The following is a 9,693-nucleotide window of genomic DNA, read 5'->3' as shown; positions in this document are numbered from 1 at the left end:
TAGGATATGTTATCCTATTCATGATTCAGGATTTCTCATCTTATATCATAAAATATCGCAGCATAGGATGTTATCCTATTCATAATAAGTTCAGAAAGCATTTCCTGTTAAAATGTTTGCTTTTCATTTTCTTTCGTTTTGGTAATGATAGAAGAGACACTCTAGCTATGGTTAAGCAGCTCTTCTAGGATATGGACACTCCAAAATCAATCCATTGTTCTCGTGTCTTGGGTAGTGCCATAGCCTCTTTACTATGGTCTGCCACTGTCTTAGGGTAGAGTTCTCTTGCTTGAGTGTGCACTTGAGCACACTATTCTAACTTATTTCCTCCTCTCGTTTTTTTAAATGGTGTGTTGGGCAGGCTTAATAGAAGGCCCATGGATGCCTGGAGGTTTATCAAGTGGTTGTCTTTTCCTTATCCGGTTCTATTTCTTCTTAAAACCATCCTTACTGTCCTCCCTTCAGTTGAAGTGGCTATCCTGGATGGTATTATAGCCATGCATGGTCTATTGGCTCTTCCCTGTTGACCAGTTTTTCTGACTTTATTTCTATAGTCTATGGGTTTGATCAATCATTTTATGAAAGATTATTTTTGTTATTCTTGTTAATTTAGTTAAGCATGATGTATCTTTTAATTATCATCAATTCTTATACTCTCTGGAGACATTGATCGAAATCCAGGACCAGTACGTCCTAGATTTTGTCAATGTCGTCTACTGTATTGCAATATTTGTGATCTTCATGCAAATATTCAATAACTTACAGTTGCGTCCATAGTATGATAATCTTTTGTGCTCAGAAACTTTGGTTTCTAGTATGAGGCACTCATTTGAGCTCCTTATAACTGGTTTTAAGAAGCCAATAATGTTGAAATGTGATGCCATCCATTGGGCCAAGGGAATGGGGGTGTATATTAGGACTATGAATGTGGATGTCATGAGATTCAGGTAATAAAAGTTTGTGGTAGGCATAACTTCTATTTGTGTTCAGTCTACCGGAATCCAGACGTGGATGATTATATCTTCAATTGTCGTCTTACCATTATCGCTGAGATACAGGAAGATTTAAAGGCCTCTTTTGTCTTTGTTAGTGATTTCAATGCTCACCATTGGGAGTGGTTAAGTTCGGTTTCTCCTACCGATCGTCATGGCTTAAGAGCTTTAGACTTTGCCTCTGAATCAGGCTGAGCAAATCATAAGTGAAGCTACTCACAGGTCTGGAAACTTTGGACCTCGTATACACCGACACCCCTGGCATTATAACAATTGTTGGTTTTCTAGTCGTGACACCTGATCATGCCTTGTTTTCATTAGTAGTGAAGACTGAGCAGACTGTCCCTGATGTATCATACGCTTGTATGATTTATATGACATCTCAAGTAGACTGGAATGGGATTTTGCATGATCTTTTGTGCTTGAATTGGTCACGTTTTGTAGTATTGTTGATCCTGTTGTCCCTTTGAATGAGAATCTGGTCAACATAATTGATAGGCATATCCCTTCTCTTGTGCTAAAGTACCAAGTGAAGGACAAACTATGGTTCAATGATGATAGTCAACATGCTTATTTGGAGAAGCAGGAGGCCTATCATTTTTGGAAGGGTAACAGATCAGGTTTGACCTCGAATAACTATACTCAGCTTAGAGCTTTTGCTCTGAGAGTTTATGGTTCAACTGAAAAGGAATACAATCTAACCATAAAAGAAACAATTTCTGGTACAACCCAGAAACATGAGTGGTGGACTACCCTTGAATCTGCACTCTTTGGTGTAGATGCAATAGTTACTCCTTTACTTAAACCAGATGGCTGTCTCACTCACTGTCCAAAGGAAAAGGCAACCCTTTTGGGTGATGTGTTTAACAGTAAACAGAGTAATGAGAAACTTCCTCATTCCTGTTTTCCTGAGGCTAAACTAACTAGTTTAGCTTTTTGATCTCATGAAATTAAAGCTCTGTTGATGGACCTTTATGCTTATGGAGGTGTTGACCCAAATGGTATTTTTCCTTGGTTTTTTATAAAGACGTTAGATTTCTTGGCTCCAAATTTGTTACTTAGCGCAAGTTAGCAAGAAGAGGAGCTTTTAGCACTTGGAGAATTGGTAATGTTACTCCACTATGTAAATGTGTTTGTGGTAGCTTGAGTCTAACGAACTACTGCCCAAACTCCACAGCTCCCATATTATCTAGTGTTTGAACGTCTTAATAGATTTGCTGGAGGTAATTATCTGTTCCCTAGTTTGCAATTTGGTTTTCGTAAAGGCCTTGAAGCCTGTGATGCCTTTCTTACAGTCTCCAATGCTGTACAGAAATCCCTGACTGACTGACCTTGATTTTAGTGCTGCCTTTGACTGTGTTAATCGTGAGGCCCTTGTTTTCAAACTCAAACAGTTGGGAGTCAGTGGGTCGTTTCTGAGCATATTGAATTATTAGATAATAGATATGAAAGAATTGTTGATGGTCACCATAGTCTAGGAATGTGTTATATTGTGTTCTACAGGGTAGTGTTCTTGGCCCACTCTTTTCATCCTATATACACATGACATGTGGTTTGGTCTAGAAAACAAGCTTGTTGCATATGTAGATGATGCTACTCTGCATCAATTCCATCTCCTGAATGTAGATCTGGGGTTGGTGAATCCCTTAATAGAGATCTAGCTAAAATCAGTGCATGGTTTAAATTATGGGCTATGAAGTTGAATCCTAACAAAACTCAAAGTATCCATCCATATACCAAGGCACTTCCCCCAATTTTGTGGGGTAGCTGACACCAACAATGAAACAAAACAAAAAGGGGACTTCTACTCTTTATGTTCCTTCAGCCTAATCAGGGACTCAACCGAGTTCAGCTGGTACTGCTAGGGTGGCTCTTCAACATTCGGATCTCAGCATTGATAGTTTCTTTTACTTTGTAAGACATTTAAAATTTTAGATGTGATTCTCGACAGCAAATTTACTTTTGAGAAACGCATTAAATCTGTGTTTTCTTCAATTGCACAAAAGATTGGCTTATTGAGAAAGTCTTGAGATTTTCGGTGATCAATCTATTCTGAAGAAGTGTTTTAATTCTTTTATTTTACCTTGTTTTGAGTATTGTTCTCCTGTTTGGTGTTCAGCTGCTGATTCTCATCTTAATTTGTTGGACAAAAACTTACGGTCTATTAAATTTCTTATTCCTGATCTAGATATTAATCTTTGGCACTGTCGTTCAATTAGTTCATTATGCATGTTGCATAAGATTTTTCATAATTCTGACCATCCTTTACATTCTGATCTTTTTGGACTGTTCCATCCTGTTTGTAATACTTTACTAGGCATGCAGTTAATTCTAATAGTCAAGCCTTCTCCATCATGAGGCTCAATACCACACAGTATTCTAGAAGTATTCAAACTGTGACCAAGTTGTGGAATGATCTTCCTAATCGGGTAGTTGAATCAGTAGAACTTCAAAAGTTCAAAGTTGCAGCAAATGTTATGTTGAACAGGCTGACATGAGTCTTTTTATAGTTATATATGAATTATTTGTTGTAATGCTTTTTTAAATATTTTATTTTAATTTTTCATTACTACTTATATCGTTTATTTCCTGGTTTCCTTTCCTCACTGGGCTATTTTTTCCTGTTGGAGCCCTTGGTCTTAGAGCACCTTGCTTTTTAACTTGAGTTGAAGCTTGGCGAGTAATAATGATGATAATATTAGGGTTGTGCCAGTAATAATTAATTAATACTTTGCCTTATGAAATTAGTTTGATTGTAGTACTTTTATGTTTATAAAGGGTTTTCGGTGTTACTGTATTCAACTTCACATAACTATCTTTGCATATGTTAACTTATATTTGTAAGAAGTTGGAAATTTCAGAAACCATATCTTGTTCGAGATGTTTGGTTTTGATCGTCTTTGTTCAAAAACTGTTGATTCTGTATTTGTCTTGATTCGGAATGTATTCAGTCTTAGTCTTTTTATGGTGCTTATAGTTTCCCTGTGATAGATTTGAATCCTTAAATAAATGCCATGGTATAAAGTTTGCAGCTTAGGATGTAGTACATGTTTTTGTAAGAAGTTGTGAGTTCAAAAAACATTTCTGATTAACCTTGTTTTTGACCAAGTCTGCAGGTCAATTATAATAGAATCAGTCTTTAGTCTGTTTGAGAAAGTATTTGGCACGTACAGATTCTGGCCATAGGAAGTCTTAGGTAAAATACTTTCATCTCCTGAAATTAAAGATGAAGTTTGGCTATAAGAGTTCATAGTTTATTTTTTTTCTTGGTTTTAAGTGTATTGTAAAATCTGTGCATTACAGTAGTTTAAATTTTTTTTTTATAAAAAGTATGCTAGCTAATAATTTATTGGCATTGGAAGTCTCTTGAGTACTTTTACGGTACTGTATATAGTAATCATGTATATACGTATTTTTGTAAGTACGTGAGAATGTTTGTGCTAAAATTGTCTTGAAAGTTTGTTATAAAGCTTTTTTATTAAAGCATTATAGATAGTAGAAAGTTTATTTTGCTCATTCACGTGTTTATTGGTTTGTGATACTATTACCGAGCAAGTAGATAGGTTTGTCAGTGAGTTTTTAATAACTTTTCTTTTGATTTTTTTGTTTCCTGTGTTTTTGCCTGAAATATCAGGTTTTACTTAAAATGGCATTGATTGCAAGGTATTTGCCCAAAATGCTCTTTGATTATTATTCCAAAAAGAGTTTGTAAGAGTTTGTCTTGACATTTGGAAAGTATTTTGTGAGTGGTTTTCACTCAAAAGATGATTCCATTCACGAAAATCTTTTGCTTAAAGGATTTTATGGTTTCTGTTTGCTTCAAAATTGTTGGTTTTTCTATGCATTACCTTCTCCTGAGTTTTATATGGATGGAGTCTAGGTTTTACTGACATGAAAGTCTGTTGAAATTAAGTTTACTAGTTTTTTTGCACAACATTCTGCATAGTACGTAGAGAGGCCATAGTTAGGTTTTGGCAAGAAAGTAGAGAGGATATTGTTCAGCAAGGGTAGACCTAGTTTGTTATTTTTTATGATTTTTTGTTGCATAATTAATGACTAAAGACTGATTTCTTTTTCTCTCCACATGAAAGGCTTCAGTGTAGCCTACTGATTTGCTTGTCATGTACATTCTTAAAACCATTAGAGAATCGAGGCATAGTCAGTATTGTCAAATCCATGCTACCATGACTTGAAAAATAGTGTGTACATTTTCTTGAAACAATTATCATTAGTCATACTAATGATAAGTAGGGGATTGTCATACAATCTTTGAGTCAAATATTTGAAAGCTCTAGAAACCTCAGTAGCCGGTATCATTGCTTCAGTAACTTAATATTATGGCAGTTTTATTAACAAAATGTGTTAGATTTTTGGCCTACATGCTGTCAGTTCGAAACTACGAAGTGTATGTCTGACAATTTTTCGTTGAATCTAGAAGTATGTCTATTTGAAAATGCATTTTCTCAAGAATGTTTCTGTTAGTTAATTAACCTGAAAAGTTTTCACAGCTTAGGAGTGCTGGCAGTATTTGCTCTAGTAGGAGTTAAGTATTTGCTAAATATTCTTAATGCAAAGGTGACTTTATCTAGAATTAGTTCTATGTTGCAGTGAAAAGAATTCCCAGTTAGTAAGTAGAATGGATAGCAGGATCTATCTGTTGAGAAACAGAAAAAATATTGGCAAATTAGTTACTTGTGAATGGCACTACTGTCTTGGGTTAGAGTTCTCTTGCTGGATGGTACACTCGGGCACACTATTCTATCTTATAATTATTTTTTTTCCTCTTGTTTTTTTGAAATGGTGTGTTGGGCAGTCTTAATAGAAGGGCCATGGATGCCTGGTGGTTTATCAATAGGTTTTTCCTTTTCTGATTCTTTTTCTTCTCAAAACCATCCTTACTGTCCTCCCTTCAGTTGATGTGGCTATCCTGGAGGGTATTTAGCCTTATTTCTATTAATTCTTATGCTGTCTGGAGACATTGAGCGAAATCCGGGACCAGTACGTCCTAGATTTTGTCAATGTCTTCTGTATTGCAATATTCGTGGTCTTCATGCAAATATCCAAGACCTTACAGTTGCGTCCAGACAGTATGATATTCTTTTGAGCTCTGAATCTTTGGTTTCTAATATGAGGCACTCATCTGAGCCTCTTATAACTGGTTTTAAGAAGCCAATAATGTTGAAACGTGATGCCATCTCCAGGGCTAGGGGAATGGGGGTGTATACTAGGACCGAGTACCCTGCTTCTCATAAGTCCTGCTATGAATGTGGATGTCATGAGATTCAGGTAATAAGAGTTTGTGGCAGGCATAACAACTTTTATTTGTGTTCCATCTACTGGAATTCAGACATGGATGATTCTATCTTCGATTGTCTTCTTACCATTATGGCTAAGATTATGATAGAAAGGCTTCTTTTGTCTTTGTTGGTGATTTTAATGCTCACCATAGGGAGTGGTTAAGTTCTATCTCTCTTACCGATTGCCATGGCTTAAGAGCTTTAGACTTCGCTTCTGAATCAAGCTTAGCATATCATAAATGAAGCTACTTGCAGGTCTAGAAACTGCTTGATATTCTTTTGAGCTCTGAATCTTTGGTTTCTAATATGAGGCACTCATCTGAGCCTCTTATAACTGGTTTTAAGAAGCCAATAATGTTGAAACGTGATGCCATCTCCAGGGCTAGGGGAATGGGGGTGTATACTAGGACCGAGTACCCTGCTTCTCATAAGTCCTGCTATGAATGTGGATGTCATGAGATTCAGGTAATAAGAGTTTGTGGCAGGCATAACAACTTTTATTTGTGTTCCATCTACTGGAATTCAGACATGGATGATTCTATCTTCGATTGTCTTCTTACCATTATGGCTAAGATTATGATAGAAAGGCTTCTTTTGTCTTTGTTGGTGATTTTAATGCTCACCATAGGGAGTGGTTAAGTTCTATCTCTTACCGATTGCCATGGCTTAAGAGCTTTAGACTTCGCTTCTGAATCAAGCTGAGCATATCATAAATGAAGCTACTTGCAGGTCTAGAAACTGCTTGGACCTCGTATACACTGATTCCCCTGGTGTTATAACTAGTAAGGTTGGTTCTCCAGTCAGAACATCTGATCATGCCTTGATTTCATTAGTAGGTAAAAGACGGTGGCTCCTCAACATCCGGATCTCAGTATTGATAATGTTTCTTTAAATTTGTATGACTTTTAAAATTTTAGGTGTGATTCTTGATAGCAAATTTACTTTTGAGAAACATATTAGCTCTGTGTCTTCTTCAATTGCACAAAAAATTGGCTTATTGATAAAGTCTTACAAGATTTTCGCTGATCAATCTATTCTGAAGAAGCGTTTTAATTCTTTCATTCTACCTTGTTTTGAGTATTGTTCTCCTGTGTGATGTTCAGTTGCTGATTCTCATCTTAATTTGTTGGACAAACTTACGGTCTATTAAATTTCTAATTCTTGATTTAGATGTTAATCTTTGGCACCGTTGTTCAATTAGTTCATTCAGCATGTTGCATAAGATTTTTCATAACTCTGACCATCCCTTACATTCAGATCTCCCTGGACAATTCTATCCTGTTCATAATACTTTGCAGGCAGTTAATTTTAATAGCCAGACCTTCTCCATCACGAGGCTCAATACTACACAGTATTCTAGAAGTTTTATTCTAGCTGTTACCAAGTTGTAGAATGATCTTCCTAATAGGGTAGTTGAATCAGTAGAACTTCAAAAGCTCAAATGTTTTTATGTTGACCAGGCTGACATGTCTTTTTATAATTTATATATGACATATCTGTTTTTGATGTTAATAGTTTATGTAGGACATATCTGTTTTGACGTCACCTTTTTTAGAATGATTTTTTGTTAATTTATTCTCATCATTTATCTATTTCCTTATTTCCTTTCCTCACTGGGCTCTTTATCCCTATTGGACCCCTTGGGCTTATAGTATCTTGCTTTTCCAACTAGGGTTGTAGCTTGGCTAGTAATGATAATAATAGTAACACTATTTGCAATTTGTTACAATGAGTAAAATTGCCTTTAGATGTTCCTTGAAACAAGATGCATATTATAGCTTGAAAATTATCAACTGATATTGGAATTCCAGGTGAATGTTGAATATCATGTCTAAATTGAAAGCTCTAGACATGTCTGGAAGGTTTTTCCATACTAATGTTAGTTCATTAGTTTGAACAAGGTAACGATAATTGATCTTAATGAACTAAATGAAACTGACAACATTCATGAATATGTACTCCTTTTCTAGTATTGAGTACAGAACTTGCATTTATTGTCTTTTAATCATATTATAGACAGCAATATGAAACATGGAATATCTTTTCTGGGCCTCGTGTATTGATCTACAAGAGTTTTTTTTTTTTTTTTTTTTTTTTTTTTTTTTTTTTTTTTTTTTTTTTTTTTTTTTTTTTTTTTTTTTTTTTTTAAGCCTTGTTCTGTTAAGTAATACGAGCACTAACATTTATCTGTTAGCCATTTTTACTAAGAAATTTTGGATGGCAATTTTCATAATTTGTGAAACTCGCAAGATGAAATGTTTGGAAATTCTTGGAATATTAATAGAAATGTTCGATTTAACCACTAGACAGTTTTATTTACTGTATATTGGCAATGGGTTGAAATTTGTAGGTTCAATCTCAGACACTAAAGTGGCACTGTAGTTTATGCGTAAAGATATTGGCTTTACGCATATATTTATCCGATTCAATCACTTACATGGAATGATGTCAGATCCTGAGTCGATAAAGGATTTAGGTCACTTGTCTACTTTTGAGGGGAAGTGTGTGTCTTGGTGTAACTAATTGTATTGTTGTAGCAGATTAAAGGATGGCTTGTCATTTTTAATAAAACTAAAAGTTTGAGTGTTTGGTTTACTTGTGAAATTCCCATTATTATGGTGACAATTGTTTTAATTGCCTTGATTCTATTAGGGAAGACATCTGAAAAGGAAATAAAGGTTGACAAAAAATCATGTAAATGGCTGTTGGCAAACGTAGCACCTAATTGAAAATATAGATTACAGTTTTGCCTTAATCTTAATGACTAGGCCTTCATTATGCTATTTGATTAAATAACGAAACATTTCTTACATCGAATAGTTTGTTGATGCAATTTAGCACCAAAAATTCAGTTAGGGCCACATGATTTGAATCGTGAATTTGCTTCGAGTAACTTGTAATTTGTTCCCAAGATCACTTCTAAGTTCGTATACAAAGTAATTTTATTGGGTAATAAAATAGAAAATTTGTCATTTGCAAAGCTCAATTACTAGAAATGCCGATAAGGGACTGTAGAAATAATTTAAAAAATATTGTTAACGAGGGTAACATCAAATTAAATGAAATTTGTCCAAAGTAAGAATTAATGTCGAGGACAAGTCCATTAAAATGGTTTTTGATGAGAAAGCGAAATTAAATGTAACTAGTATTTGTTGATGCTGTTCAGTGTTTCAAAATATTAATTTAGATCGGGGCAATTATGGTAGTGAGAATATTTGGTAAGCAATAAGATTTGAATCTCAAAATATACATAAAAATTTTAGCGTGAATATAAAAACAACTAAATTTTCAGTAATATGCAAAGCTTGTGTAAGAAATTTTGAATAGGTGCTACGTATCAAGCATAATAATTGGCATGTGAGCGGCTGATTCACATGAGCATTTAAGTACTTTTGGTTTGAAAA

The sequence above is a fragment of the Palaemon carinicauda genome, chromosome 11, assembly GCF_036898095.1.
Source record: "Palaemon carinicauda isolate YSFRI2023 chromosome 11, ASM3689809v2, whole genome shotgun sequence".
NCBI lineage: Eukaryota > Metazoa > Arthropoda > Malacostraca > Decapoda > Palaemonidae > Palaemon > Palaemon carinicauda.
Note: the sequence above shows the minus strand (reverse complement) of the source record.